This window comes from Euphorbia lathyris, chromosome 3, assembly GCF_963576675.1.
Source record: "Euphorbia lathyris chromosome 3, ddEupLath1.1, whole genome shotgun sequence".
Taxonomy (NCBI): domain Eukaryota; kingdom Viridiplantae; phylum Streptophyta; class Magnoliopsida; order Malpighiales; family Euphorbiaceae; genus Euphorbia; species Euphorbia lathyris.
The window spans coordinates 100,235,874-100,252,482 of NC_088912.1; the positions used below are offsets into that span (position 1 = coordinate 100,235,874).

At 32.7% G+C, this 16,609-nt stretch overlaps 1 long non-coding RNA gene and 1 other non-coding gene across 2 annotated transcripts; both read left to right on the forward strand.

Annotated features, from left to right (window-relative positions):
• Window positions 1–8,585: 8,585 nt before the first annotated feature.
• TRNAV-CAC (transfer RNA valine (anticodon CAC)) lies at window positions 8,586–8,659 on the forward strand. Its single transcript has one exon. It is a non-coding gene; the product is annotated as a tRNA-Val (tRNA).
• A 4,140-nt stretch (window positions 8,660–12,799) lies between these two features.
• On the forward strand, window positions 12,800–16,207 carry LOC136223979 (uncharacterized). Its single transcript, XR_010686228.1, has 2 exons — window positions 12,800–13,132; window positions 15,645–16,207. It is a non-coding gene; the product is annotated as an uncharacterized lncRNA (long non-coding RNA).
• The last annotated feature ends 402 nt before the right edge of the window (window positions 16,208–16,609 follow it).

A 16,609-nucleotide genomic window follows, 5' to 3' on the forward strand; every position in this document is an offset into this window, starting at 1 on the left:
CTGCTCATCAAGGGTGGTTCTGCTAGGAATTGTTTTATACCTTGATATGCTTGTTGACAATCTTTCTAGTATGATGATCCGCCCGTTCAACCTCTGGATCTTTCTCACCCATTGTGGGGTTTTCATTTAGGCGCTCTTTTCACCTTTTTCCTCGCAAGGTTTTTTATTTTATCTGGATTTGCTCTAACTCCTTTTTGGCCAATGACATAGTCAAGGAATTTTTCTGAAGTGACTCTGCATATACACTTCTTTGGATTGAGCTTTATTTTTCATATCAGTGTTTGCACTGGTTGTAGTATTAACAACTCCCTTATACCTGTGGGTTAGCACTGAAAGAACTCCAGAAGTGGGGCATACTATGTCCATTATTAAAAGATGGTGGTAAGTCATAAAAGCTCTATTCACTTACCTTGGGGATCAATGGCTTGATCCATGGAACATACTTCATAGCAAAAGAATGTTTGCATTTGCCTTGTTGGCAAATATCATGTATGATGCAATTCTCTTTATGGAATTTTTAGTTCATCTTGGAATCAACTTAATAATTCCTTCGCGTTGGTCCCTGACTCTAGAATGAACTTAGTCAAAGGATAAAACCGAGTAAATATTATATGTCAAACAAATTCATAATAGAATTTTAATCGTGCTTGTTTTAATAATAATATCACGTATAACGGTCATAACCATAAAGATTGCTACTGCACATGAATATCATAATGAATTCTTAATAAGTAAACATAATGAGAATGGTTTAAGAATAATGGCCTTTTGTATTTCAATGCGCATTAATATCTGAGATAGCATATTTATTTTAAACGTCATAAAAGTTATGACATTCTATATTGGGTAAGATATCTTACATAGTTGCTATTTTCTTGCAATTAATATTGTGCATCCATACATTAATGGCATTCAGAGATCATTAAAGCCCCATTTGAATGAGGTGTAATTAAAGAAAGGTAAGTGATGATTTAATAATATAGTTATATGTAAAATTACTCTTATATTATTTCATTTGTACGAATAAAATAGAAGAGAAAGGGTAATTTTAGAAAAAAAATACATGTACCATGATTCTCCTCCAATCTTTAAGGAATTCTCATGTATATCCTAAGAATTTTGCATAAATTAATGTTCTGATCCGAAACCGACACTTGCACTATTTTGTAGTTAGCTCAGGACATGAAAGTTTTGTTTATCCAATTTGGTAATTCATCAGTCCATAATGGCCTTAATAGTTAGGGACAATTACAGGATAATTACAAATAGACGCAATATTTTCAAGTCTCTTGTGTTGGTAACAGAAATTTTAACAATGTCAAATAAACAGTTTTTATATGAATAGACACATCTTTGTAAAAAAGGGAATGAAATAACTGTTTGACAAAACAATATTCAAAAATATGAATTTTTGATATTAAAAGTACTATATAGGAGAAAAGCCATATATAGATGGTGAATTGTACAAGGAAAAACCAAATATGATTTTTTTGTAATTTTTTCTAATAGTTATATGCATGTTCATCCAAAAGACCGACCAGATCTAAATCATTTGTAATTACATGAGCCCTTTTATGATATTTTAATATCAAATGACAAAATCACATTGAATGGATGATTTTTTTTGTAAATCCCAAGATTACGGGTTTTATACATGCGTTTGTACTAATTCAATGATAATATCATATTACACTTGTCATGCATAAAAATATGATGGCATAGTAAGCATGCAAGATTTAATGAAAGATTTGTGTTTATAACTTCATCTTTCACAGTTTATTAGATTTATCATAATAACATGTAATGATATTCATAGCACTTTATAAGAGTGAGAGATCTCAATTTTCTTTAATTAAAAATGGAATAAGAAAGGGGAGGAAACTTATCTTTTTCATCATAAAATTCCAGATTCAATGTAGAAAACTCTTTCCCACCAATATATGGAGAACTGTATATTTGGATAGATTTGTTGTACTGATTGAGCCAAAGTTTGAGATTGTGATTTCTATTCCGTTGACTCCATTGTTTTGTTCTTTGTGAAACTCTATACAATCAAGATTTTGTGATCTTCTGTTTGTTAGAGATCCACCTTCACCACACCAATTGATAACTCGGGGAAAAATCCTTGATCGGAGCACTTCCCTGTGAGGCGCCGTTGGGATCGGCCGGGGACACTCCGATGCCAAAGTCAGTAAGGAAGATCAAGAGAGCAAACTGAATTGACAAAGAGTAAGTGAATGTGTGTACCTTGATAGCCTAGGGATGTAGGCTATATATAGCTAAGAAGTCGTAACCTTCAACAACTAGAAGGTCTCCATTAATGTTCCATTAATGGCGGTTACTGGTTACCTTTAAGCTGGCGGTTACTGGTTACCTTTAAGCTGGCGGTTACTGGTTACCTTTAACCTGGCAGTTAGCTAATTGATAGCTCATTAATGGTCTTTATGGCCGAGTCGGCGGTTAGCCGTTACTGTGATGAATCAGGTGAAAGAGGAGATTCGCCTCATAGGTTCGCCAGCGGATCTCACTGAGCTGAACCGTGGAGATCCGCCATCCCGTTCTTCTTGCGGTGTTCTCAAGGTGAATATCCCTTTTGGTCCTTGGGATAATATTCTGTCAGTAAGATGAATATCCCTTTTCGTATTCTTTGATCCGTCAAGGCGTATGTACGCTCTCCTTGAGAGCTATGGCGGGTCTCCGCTACTCGCTCTCATCGGGCGTATCTCGTTATGGCGTATCTCGCCATGGTCCACGTGGCGTGGCATAATGCTAGAGACTCCTTCCTTTTCCTCATTATTTGCATATTCTCCCCTGCATTAATTATCATTAATTCCACATTAATCATATATAAATATCTCTTTTAGAGGGAATAATGGTTTGCCATTATTTCTATTAATTTTCCCTTATTCCTTATTCAAGAATAATTTGGGTTGTTATCAATTCCTTACACTATTTACGGATTTGGTGAAAATGCCGTTTATTTGCTGACGTGGCTGAATGACAAATATGGATTTAAAAGAAAAATTGACTATAAAAGACCTTGAACAACCATGTGAACTTGCGCTCATGTGAGATTTTATAGTAAATATTATAGCCACAAAATAGTTATAAAAAATCCATTGCTCAATTTTTTTAAAACCCATATTTGCCCTTCAGCCACGTCAGTAAATAAACGACATCTTCATCAAATCCATAAATAGTGTAACGGAATAAACCACAGTCCTGTATTTGAAAAGAAAAAAACCACAAAAAAGTGAAACCACAGGGTTTTTTTAAAATTTACGCCAATTTTTTTTTTAAAAAAACTCATATTTGCCCTTCAGACACGTCAGCAAATAAACGATATCTTCACTAAATCCGTAAATAGTGTAACGGAATAAACCACAATCCTATATTTGAAAAGAAAAAAACCACAACCTTTTTTCTACAAAAAAAAAAAAAGTGAGACTACTGGTTTTTTTTTAAATTTACTTTTAAAAAAATTAATTAATGATTTTGCATCTAAAAGGTTGGAGTAATTTTTAGATAAATATTAAATTTTAGTTTTATATAAATGTATAATTGTTATTTTTTAAAGATTTTATATATTTGCAAAAATGGTAAGGTATTTCTCTGCCAAAGAGATAATAACATATATAAATACACGGGTATGAGTATGAGTTTTGATCACATGGACTTTAATAACCATGTAATATTTAGTCATTCACCATTAGATCTGAGTTTATTAAAATTATAGGGTGGAGATTTAAAGCACTCACATTTCGTATCTTACCTTGTGTAACATATTAATCCAATACCATAAAGATATTCTCTGTTTCTATCCAAATCTAACATCTTAGACCTCACGTCACGATTTTAAAATGTGTTTGCATGTATTGAATTTTTATCTTATTAATAAGCTTTAGTCATTCTCTCTCCATTTTTGATATGGGGATTCAGTTTATTTCTACCCCTCGCTATCTCTTAGGTCACTCCTTGTTTAAATCTTCTACATTGACATCATTCACTTTGAACCGAATCGTTACACCTAAAGTATTAAATAGTCTCCAGCCAGCGGCTCGGGTTCAGTTTTTGACAGAAAACCGGAACATTTTAAAAGTGGGAACTTTTTAGATTCGAATAAACTTCAATTGAAGTTTAAGGTATTTTAATTTTTATAGTAATAATTTTTATTTCTTTAACAAAAAGTAAACCTTGCTTTATCTCGAAGCTATTCCATTCTAATCTAATCATAAAAAGTACTCTTGACGTATTAATTGATCCCTAAATTATTCAAAATTTTATTATATAGCCTCTAATCTATTATTTTGTTATATTTGACCCTTAATCTATCTCAGTTGATTAGATTTCATCCAATTTTAATAGAGACTTAACAGAATCATTATATGTTTAATATGTAATGATATTTTGACACCAGAACTTGATACATTGATATTTTTTTTAATTCCAAATAAATTTTCTTACGTGGAAACATTTAATTAGATTAAATAATAATAATAAATAAATAATAAATTATAAATTATAAATTATAAACTAAAATCTATTAAGTCCAAGTATCAAAATATCAAATTTTCATCTAAATTGAATGATATTTCATCAATTATGATATGTCAGAGCCAAATGTGACTTAAATCAGTGATTAAATAACATAAATTTTGATAGATCAATGAACAAATAGTAGTATAATCTTACAAAGTACAAAGTGAAAATTAATAAACGTCTCATGCTTTAAGAAAAAGAGCTTTGATCTATGAAGTAACAAATTTTAATAAAACTTTAGGATATAAAATAAATAAAACTCATGTCCTTGTGGTTTTAAAAATTTACAGAAATACCATGATATTTTTTATTACATAAAATAAGGAATTTGTAACATAATATATTGACGTGATATATTTTAACTCGTTGATTACTAATTTGATACATTTTATTATTGACTTTTGTTGATGTAACATATTGATTTGATGACGTGTTAATCATCGTGTCAGGAAAGTTAACGTTTTACTTTATTAAAACTATAATATATGTATGTAGAAGTTTAAGTTTCTGAGTATTGAAGTTGTAATGTATAGTTAGTTAAGTGGTGGAATTTCATTTTTCATTTCTTAGCTCGTCTTGATAAGCTTCTTCACACGTTTTCATGGTATCAGAGCATAATGATTGATTCTTTAACACGTTTCCATTAATCAAGGACCGCAACAAGCTTCACAAGAAGAAGAGCATGAATATAAGAAGCGGACATTATGTAGCGGCTCTCAAACTCGTGAGAATGAAGAATCAAGTGAATATGAAGATCATAATCAAAATTCCAATCGCGATTGAAATCGAAAATCTAAACAAAGATTTGAGCATAGGTCTGGAAGTCACGTAAAAGAATCTTCACCAGACGTTAAATAAAGGTACGAATAATAATTATAATTTATCTAACAGTGATAATCTTGGATTGATGCTTGTGGGTTCTATATTGAATGGTAAAAATTACATACCATGAAGGAGATCAATGGTAAAAATTACAGACCACGAAATGCACTATTTTCCCCTACGAATTAAACAATTATCTTTTTTTCTCAAAAGACTATGTACATTTTACACTTTTAGCGAGGTAAAACTAGGGATGGCAACGGGTAGGGTACCCGCGGGTAGTGCCAATCCCAAACCCTTATCCGTTTATTTTTTAATTACCCGTACCCTTCCATTACCCTAACGGGTATATGTTTTGCATCCCATACCCGTCCCATTTAATTCACGGGTACCCTTACCCGTTAAGAATCACTAAATAAAACAAAAAATATTACAAATTTAACAAAGTATAAATTTAATAAATTATTCATTTAAAAATTGAACAAATTGAACCTTAAACAATAACAATAAAATAGCTTAGTGTTATCACTTAATGGTCGAAGAACAAAAGGTTGGTGTTCAAATCTCACATCTTACATCTAAAACACAATAATATTTTTTAATATATAAAAAATTATGACGGGTAACGAGTACCGGGTACCCTAGGGGGTCTTCCCATAACGGGTAATGATTTTGATCCCATACCCGTCCCATACCCTTTTATACAGGGTACGGGTAGTCCCATTAGGGTCGGATAGTGCCGGGTACCCGTTGCCATCCCTAGGTAAAACTGTATATATTACACTTTTAACAAGGCAAGATATTGACATTGTTAACGTGGTGATTAACATTTGCATTAATATATCATATTTAGGGCTGACTAAAAAGTCTAAAAATCGATAACCGAAACCGAAACTAAAATTTTTATTTGGTTCGGCTCGATTATCGAGTTTGCGTTATTTGGTATTCAGTTATCGGTTCGGTTATTTTGAAAAAAAAAATAGTTTAACCGAAGTTATGTTTAAATAATATATATATTTTTATTTATATTATATATTTTTCATACTTCAATTTGATAAGAACGTCGAAAATTTTAGTTTTAAATATTATTGAATTAATTTATAATCTGTCATATATTTGGTTAAGTGGTTTTAAAATTGCCAATTCCAAATCAATCGAAGTTCATATTTGATAATTTATAATATTTTAAAATTTAAATTAGAAATATGGAAATTTCGGTTATTTGGTTGGTAACAGAATCAAACCGAAATCTTCAGTTTGGTCAAATTCAGTTATTTTAGTTATTTAGTACGGCTCAATTATTTAAATTACACAAACACCAGTTCGGTTAACTGACAGTTTGATTCGGTTGGTAACCGAATCAAACCAATGCTCAACCCTAATCATACCATACTAATACTATTAATTGATTTCGTAAAAAAAATTATTTTGTAACAAAATTCAGAACCGGTCTTGACTAATAATGGTTCTTATTCTTGCAAATCGGCCTATGAAGCTTTTACCCCTAATAGGGCTGATCCTCCTTTGGAAATTTGGAAGTCCATTTGGGCCCTTAAAGTCCCCTACCGCATTAGGAGTTTCCTATGGCTAGGAGTCAAAGACAGGCTCCTCACGAATGCAGATAGACACAGAAGGCACTTGGCTGTATCTGGTGCCTGTAGCAGATGCAGCGGCCATGTGGAAACCTTGTGCCATGCTTTGAGGGATTGCCCGAATAGTAGAAAGGTTTGGGAAGGGGTCCTTCCTCACCACATCCTTCCTTCCTTTATGGGGTTCTCTGATATTGACTGGTTCTCTGAAGGCGTTAATGGGAATTTGTTGGCCAGTATGGAGCACGGGGCTATTCTCTTCGCTATTATTTGTCACTAAATGTGGAAATGGAGGAATGAAGAGTTATTTGCTGAGAAGACTGTCTTTATTCCTGACCTCCGGTTTTACTTCTCGAAAAAACTCTCTGTTATTACAAAGAGTTTTGAAGGAGAGCCCCTGGTTCACCCCTCCCCGGTTAAAGAGGTCCAGTTAGTTGGTTGGAGGAAGCCCAGGGAAGGGGTTGTCAAGTTGAATACGGATGGCTCCTGCCTTAGTAATGGCAGAATTGCTGCTGGTGGAGTTCTTCGGGATGCTGGTGACGCCTGGCTGGCTGGGTTTACCCATAACTTAGGTACGGGCTCCTCCTTTACTGCAGAGCTCTGGGGGATCTTGTCTGGCATTAAACTCGCCATTCGCATGGGTGTTAAAAGACTTTCGGTGGAGTCTGACAATTTGGAGGCTATCAACAGGATTTCGGATAGACAGACTGTTTGTCTTAAGAGTTAGAATCTCATTAAAGCCATCTTGAGGCTTCGTCCTGCCTTCGATTCTCTTACCTTCTCCCATATTTATAGGGAGCAAAACCGCGTGGCGGATCGCTTGGCATCTGCTGGGCATGGGGGGATGTTAGGTGTTTCTACCCTTTCCGTTCCTCCTTCTTTTCTGTTACCTTCTCTTCTTGAGGATAGGATTGGGGTCAGTCTTCCTAGACTGATCCCGGGTTAGGTTTTTGTTTGTTTGTTTTTTTTTCTTCCCTTCTTACCAAAAAAGAAGTCTAGGTCCAAAGTAGCAAATGAGATTCTTAATAAATAAGTCCATGTAAAAAACCAAGTAGAAGTTATGTAAAATAAAAACCGCTCGAAAGTGACATTTTTTTTTTATTATATTTAACAAATGATCTAATAAAAATATTCAGTTTCATGTAAAAAACCATATGTTTTATATTGCTTTAAGTACTCAACTACTGAATCTAGACTGATTAAATATAAGCCTTAAGATGTTTTGAATTCCCATCCTAAGATTTTAATTAGCCTCGATCTAACAACGAATGACTAAATTCACGTGGTCACCAGGGTCCATGCAATTATATACATTAATATGCTCTACAAGTAACAAATTTTTTTTTGAAGGATAAATATCAAATTTGATCTTAATATTTTTGAAGAAGTACAAATATAGTCCTAACGTATAAAATGATACAAATTAAACCCTAATATTTTCAAGCAGAATCAAATTTAGTCGTGTGTTGCCAAAAATTTGAAACTGTTTATTTGAATATTATTAAACTGTCGCACTAGACCTTCCAAAGGTTTCATAAATTTTTAGTTGATTATTTGTAACTATATTAATAACACAATAAAAATCGTACACATTAACAACAAAATTTAGGATTAACTTGTACATGTCAAAACAAAGTCTGGGTGGTGTAGTTGGTTATCACGCTAGTCTCACACACTAGAGGTCCCCGGTTCGAACCCGGGCTCAGACATAAATTTATTATTGTTTTTTTGTTTTTGTTAGCATTTTAAATAACAGTAAAATTAGCATTTTCAGAATTTCGCTAGCGCGTGGCTAAAATTAATCTTGCTTAAAAATGTTGAGGTTAAATGTATACTATTTTATACGTTAGAATTAAATCTGCACTTCACTGAAAACGTTACGATCAAATCTAGCTCTTATTTTTTCATATAAAAATATCTTTTGGGCTCCTTAAATATCAGTAAAACTAGTATTTTCAAAATTTTGATAACGTGTGGTCAAAATTAATCTTGCTTAAAAACGTTGAAGTTTTTTTTTTTTGACAACACGTTGAAGTTAAATGTACACTATTTTATACGTTAAACAAGTTTTATAGTTATATTATATGGCAAACTTAAATAACAGTAAAACTAGCATTTTCAAAATTTCGATAACATGTAGCTAAAATGAATTTTGTTTAAAAATGTTGAGGTTAAATGTACACTATTTTTATACGTTAGAATTAAATCTGCACTTCACTGAAAACGTTACAATCAAATCTAGCTCTTATTTTTTTTTATATAAAATATCTTTTGGGCTCCTTAAATAACAGTAAAACTAGCATTTTAAAATTTCGATAACGTGTGGTTAAAATTAATCTTGCTTAAAACATTGAGGTTATACGTTAAACAAGTTTTGTAGCTAAATTATATGGCAAACTTAAATAACAGTAAAACTAGCATTTTTAAAATTTCGATAACGTGTAGCTAAAGTTAATCTTGTTTAAAAACGCCGAGGTTAAATGTACATTATTTTAAAAGTTAGAATTAAATATGCACTTCACTGAAAATGTTACGATCAAATTTAGCTCTTATTTTTTTTATATAAAAATATCTTTTGGGCTCCTTAAGTAACAGTAGAACTAGCATTTTCAAAATTTCGATAATGTGTGACTAAAATTAATCTTGCTTAAAAACGTTGAGGTTAAATATATACTATTCTATACGTTAGAATCAAATCCGCATTCAAATTTAGCTCTTATTTTTTTTTTATATAAAAAATATATTTTGAGCTCCTTCCTCCTTACAATTTTTATATTTGCGTCTTTAAGATTTAACTTTTATATTTTTTTGGCTTAATACATCATTTACCCCTGAACTTGTCCAAAAAGCTTAATTGGCCCCTGAACTTTTAAAGTATCTCGTTAACCCTCTGAACTTACATAAAATATTCAGTTAGCCCCCTGAACGTGCGTAAAATGTAATCAATTGATCACTCGGTTGCAAAAAAGTAAGTTAAATGCTGAAGATGATTCCACGTGTCTTAGAATATTATTACATAATTCAAAAATAGAGTAAAAATGAAGTTATTACTTGCTCAACTATAAACCTTGTATTCTCTAATATTACAATCGTACTATTCCGATCTTAATTGTTTTACTTTCTTTAAGACGTGTGCAATATATTTTCCGTATTCAACTTATTTTTTGCAACCAAGTGATCATTTGATTATATTTTACGCAAATTCAGGAGGCTAACTGAACAATTTATGCAAGATTAGGGGGTTAACAAGATATTTTAAAAGTTCAGGGGGCTAATCAAGTTTTTTGGACAAGTTCAGGAGACAGATAATATATTAAGCGTATTCTTTTTGGTCCTCCTTTGACACTAGACATGTGCCCCACTTAGCCAGGCCAGAACTGGCCGACAAAAAATACAGGGTTAAATGTATAATTGGTTATTTTAAAATGATTACTTAATTTCAATTTATTTTAATAAATCATTTAACTTTGAATTTTGTCTCAGTTAGGCCGCTCTGGCAATTTCAGTGATAAAAAGCATTCAAATGATGATATAGGTGACACGTCAACACAAGTCAACTCAGATATTTGACCGAAACAACACATGACATTCACATATGGGTCACCTAGCTATCACATGTCGGTTATTTTTATGAAAAAATAAAATTTAGTTTTTTTCATAAAAATAAGCAATACGTGGCTATCATGTTTCGTTTCGGTTAACTCATTTTGACGCATCATTCATGTCATTATTTCGAGCTTTTAACCACTGAAATTGGCGAAATGACCTAATTGAGACAAAACCCAAAGTTGCGATTATGTCAAACCACAATGTTTATTTGTGTACTTTTTTCAAAATAAAATACAACTATATCTGGATACGACAATAGTATGGATGGCAACGGGGATGCTACTTGCAGGTACCCGACAATATCTGACCCTAATGGAATAACTCGTACCCTGTATAAAAGGATATGAGACGGGTATGAGCTCAAAAAAATTACATGTGACAAGTATGAGAATACCCCCACGGTGCCCATTACTCGGTTCTCGCCATATATTTGACTTTCATCAATTGACTTCTATCATTAAGCCAATTTATTTTTATTGATTAATGTTCATTTAGAATTTAGAATATTTGTTAAATTTATAGATGAATTATTTATCTACGGTTTATTAAGGGATAAGGTGCAAAAATACTCCTAACGACAATCATGAACAATTTTATCCTTAACGTCTAAAATTGTGCAATTCTACCCTTAACATTGACAGCTAAGAGCAAGTTTACCCGTAACGTTAGTAAGTTGGGTTAATTTCATATATCATTATAAAATACAGATGTTTTGTTACTTTTTTTTGCACCAGTTACATAGCGGTCAGTTCTAAAAAAGTTTTTACATTTTTTTTTTGATTTAGTAATAGAATCGGAGATTAACATTTTTAAATTCGACGAAATATTTAAATTTTTCTGTCTACCTTATACAAAATACACTATAATTTTTAATTTTTAATTTTTTTCACGTCTATTCGTGTGTTTGTGATTTGTTACTAATGAGTAATAAAATGACGCACATGTAAAGCGTATATGACAAAATTTATAACTGAGATGACAGTTTGATGAATGATATCTGAAATTGATCCAATTTGCTAACGTTAAAGGTAAGATTGCTCTTAACTAACAACGTTATGGGTAAAATTGCTCATAACGGTCAACGCTAGGGGTATTTTTGCACCTTATCCATTTTTTTTATAATTAGTTCTAAAATAAAATAGGGATAAGGTGTAAAATTGCATTATTTTAGAGGTTAAGGGTAAAATTGCTCCTAATTGTAAACATTAAGGGTATTTTTGCACTTTATCTCTAAAAAAATAAACGGGTAAGGATTTGAGATTGATACTACTGATGGATAGGGCTGTAATCGAGCCGAGGCAAGCTTTGGCCTGCTCAAACTCGGCTCGATATAAAATTAACGAGCCCGAGCTAAGCTTTGGCTTGCTCAAGCTCGATTTAGCTCATTAGAAAATAAACGAGCTCGAACGAGTTTCGAGTCCAAAATCCTCTTTGAATTTGGTTCATTTAGAAAATTATCTAACCATGAATTGTTTATGAGTAAATCGTTAATTATATTTATGAAGTTTGCTCGTAAATAGCTTTTTAATTGTATACATAAACAAACTCACAAGCAAAATTCGTAAATAAATAAACAAGATGCTTACAAATAGTTCGTCTTTTTTTTGAACCCAAAATAAGCATTTCATATAAGAACAAGATTTGCATCCTCAACAATAGCGTTTGACAGCCAATTCGGCACAACAGAAGATAAAAAATCGCTAGTATTTGGAATAGGTCTACATAACTACCAAATGTGCAACCCTATTCACTAAACGACTAACAAAAGATACTGAAAAGGTAGGATTAGAACTTAGGATAACTCGACAATCCTGAAACTGCCGCTAATAGTGAATAGAACGTGTCGCCGAGTCTGCTTTTGGCCTAGTCTTCGAGCCTTGTCGAAAATGTAATAATATTAAGTTTAAATATTTGTGAAATAACACAAAACTATATAGTTTTCTAAAAACTATATTTTGTTCATAAATGTTTTAATCGAGCCTGTTTGCAAGCTTTCGAACTGAGTTTTGATCTGCTCAAACTCGACTCGTCTATGAACCGAGCCAGTGAATCATGCTCACGAACAGCTCGCTTACAAATCATTGAATCAAACCGACCACCAAACTGCTCATGAGCGACTCGACTCATTTACCGCCCCACCGATATCCCTAGAAAATAATTGGTTCCTAATTGTTTTATTTTACAACTAATTATAAAAAAAACATCCAAAAAAAGAAAAGAAAAGAAAAGAAAAATAGAATACAGCATTTGAATGAATCGTAGACTCGAAATCAAAGACTTCGTAAAATTTCCAAGTCAAACATGGAAACCCTAAATAAAATATCCTTTAACCGCATTTCTTCTCTTCCTTTCTCCTCCTTTTTCTTCAATTCTTCTTCCTTGGTTTTCCCTTCTTCTTCATCTCCTCAAATCGATAATCAATCATCAATTTTGTGAATATTGTATTTGAACATTCAGATCCACAGAAACCCAGCAGAAAACTGACGTTTTCAGCCATGGTTTCTGGATCTGAGTTAGAAGTTGAAAAGAACATCAGCTCCATCCCTCGTCATCATCATCAAAAATATTTCAAGGTAATATTTCAATTGGGTTTTCCCCTAATTCATAGATCCTCCCGATTAATTTGATGTTTTGATTCTATCAAGGTGTATCTAGAATTGTATTTAGTTCCAAGTGAGTTTTCCCCCAATTCATAAGCATCGTTCCCCCGATTTTGGATTTTTTGATTCTGTTAATGTATATATTTAGTTTCAATTGTGTTTTCCCCCAATTCATTATCATCCTTCCCCGATTTTTGATTTTTGATTTTTTGATTCTGTTAATGTATATGTAGATCTATTTAGTTTCAAGTGAGTTTTCCCCAATTTATAATCATGTTCCCCCCGATTAATTTGATGTTTTGATTCTGTCAAGGTATATCTAAAATTGTATTTAGTTTCAATTGGGTTTTCCCCCAATTCATTATCATCCTTCCCCCGATTTTGATTTTTTGATTCTGTTAATGTATATATAGAATTGTATTTAGTTTCAATTGAGTTTTCCCCCAATTCATTATCATCCTCCCCCCGATTTTTGATTTTGATTTTTTGATTCTGTTAATGTATATGTAGATCTATTTAGTTTCAAATGAGTTTTCCCCAATTTATAATAATGTTCCCCTAGATTAATTTGATGTTTTGATTCTGTTAATGTATATCTAGAATTCTATTAAGTTTCAATTGAGTTTCCCCCCAATTCATAATCATCGTCCCCTTCGATTAATTTGATGTTTTGATTCTGTTAATGTATGTCTAGAATTCTATATAGTTTCAATTGAGTTGTCCCCAATTTATAATCAGCGCCCCCCCTATTGATCTGATGTTTTGATTCTCTTAATGAATAAGAAAAACCCTAAACCTAAACAGCAAAACAGAAAAAGAAGATAAAATAAAGAGGAAAGAAGAGAAAAAGCATACCTGTATGATTGATGACCGGCTGCCGGTGAGTTGAGAAGCAGAAACTCGGTAGTGTGTGGAGGAGAACTATCGGCGGTGAGGAGGAGAAGAAGAGAGCCGTTGGAGTTGGGGGCTGTATTGTGTCTGTATGTTTCTTTTTCTTATGGGCTCGTGTGTTTTCCTTTAATAGAAATTAGGGATTTATTTTTTTTTTAATTTTTTTTTTTTTAAAAGTCTAACTTATCGCCTCCCCTTCAAAAGGCGGTCGCCTCTCGCCTCAGGCCGCCTCTCGCCTGAGGGCCAGAGGCGAACGCCTCTTGAAGGTAAGCCGCCTTCCATTTTGGAAGGCGGCACGGTGATCGCCCCTGTCGCCTCTCGCCTGAGGCGACAGAGGCGATCGCCTTTTAAAACTATGGTTTCAAGTGAGTTTTCCCCCAATTCATACACATGGTTCCCCCGATTAATTTGATGTTTTGATTCTATTAATGTATATCTAGAATTTATTTTAGTTTCAGTTGAGTTTTCCCCCAATTCGTAAGCTTCTTTCCCCGCTATTAATTTGATGCTTTGATTCTGTTAATGTATGTCTGGAATTCTATTTAGTTTCAAGTGAGTTCTCCCCAATTCATTAGCATCATTTCTCCTTTGGTGTTTTGATTCTAATTTGATGTTTTGATTAATGTATGTCTAGAATTCTATTTAGGTTCAATTGAGTTTCCCCCCAATTGATAATCATCGTTCCCCGATTAAATGTTTTGATTCCGTTAACGTACATCTAGAATTCTATTTAGTTTCTAGTGAGTTTTCCCCCAGTTCATCATCATCTTCGTCCCCTGATTTTTGATGATTTGATTCTGTTAAGGTATATCTAGAATTCTATTAAGTTTCATTTAAGTTTCTCCCCAATTCATAAGCATCGTTCCCCGGATTAATTTGATGTTCTGATTCTGTTAATGTATATCTAGAATTCTATTTAGTTTCACTTGAGCTTTCCCCCAATTGATAATTATGAAATGGGGGAAAACTCAATTGAAACTTAAGAAAATTCTAGATATGCATTAAAAGAATCAAATCATCAAATTAATCGGTGGGAATGATGATTACGAATTGGGGGAAGACTCACTTGAAACTAAATAGAATTCAAGATATACATTAAACAGAATCTAAACATCAATTAGAATAGAAATTGACATCGAAAAATTTAGGCTCATATAAGCCAATGTTGTTTGCTTATTTATTTGCAATGAGAATTTTGGAGCGTGTTTGGGATATGTATATGCGCGAGCTTGCATTGGGTGTTGTTATCGTCCTATTTAGTTTGATTTTCTAATTAGAATAGGACTTGGAACCGAAAAAAATTGTACTTTTAGGCTTGTATAAGCAAGAGTTGTTTGTTTATTCATTTATGCTGAAATTTTGGAGTTTGTACTATTGGAATATGTACATGTATGTGAGCTTTTGGTGTAACCGGGTCTCACGAGTTTATTTGCTTACTATTATACCAACTTGCCGCCCGCTAATATAGACAAAAATAGCCAAACCATATAAATCTATTGTTGTTGTGATTGTATTTCTAATTTCCTATTTCGCATATCAAGCATAATCAAGAATGGATCCAACTTCTAACAGATTCGATGATTCTCTTTCTTAGGGTAATTTGAAATGGGAAAAACTATTCATAGTTACAAACATTCTGCTGGAGATTTTCGTGCTGATTTTCGATCGAATGGGTTCAATCCAAGTTCCTCAATACGGATTGATTGCGTGGGAATTGTCTGCAGCAGTGATGTTCGTGTGTGTAGCTGAGCTTATTTACAGAGGATTAGTGAAGGAAAATATGAGTTTTTTACAATGTTTGAAATCTTTGGTTCCGTGTTCCTCGGAGAAGAAACCTTACAGTTTCATCGACGGTGTTATACTAGGTTTCGCCAAGGTTCAAATGGCTTTGGCTGCGATTTCATATGGTTATTTACGACAAGGTAAAGAAAATCCAATTAGTGTATCTCTCGTTGCTCCAATTTTCATTTCTTGTTTTGTGTTTTACAAATTGTTTAGGAATAGATTTTCCAAAGGCTTGCCTGTTATTCCTGTTCGACAAGAAAATTGAAAATGTAATTTCATTAATTGGATTCTCGTGTTATAATGGTGTTATACGATTTATATATTCCATATGATTACGTACGATAAAATGCAATAGAAATGCTTATCATGTTATACAGATTGTGTCAATTGAGTTATCTTGATAAATCGTGTTGTCGTATCTGAAATTGATACTACCGAGTTGAATTGTGTATCATTGAAGATGTGTAATTGGTTGATTTGACGTGATTAATCATCTGAATGTAGTTAATGAAGTTGAATTTAGGAGTGTCAAAACAGATTGTTATGTCGTATTTGTATGAATTCCACATGATTATATGCGATCTAAATGTCATAAAAATGATAATTGTATCAAACTGGACTTGTTGAATGGATTATTTCTATAAATCGTATTATCATATAAGCAATTGACAAGTCTCGTTGAATTTTTATGTGGTGTATATTGATTTTAGAAATTTGTGTATCTTTTGTTTTAGAGGCACAACTTGTCTAACACGATCTATTTACATGATTCGT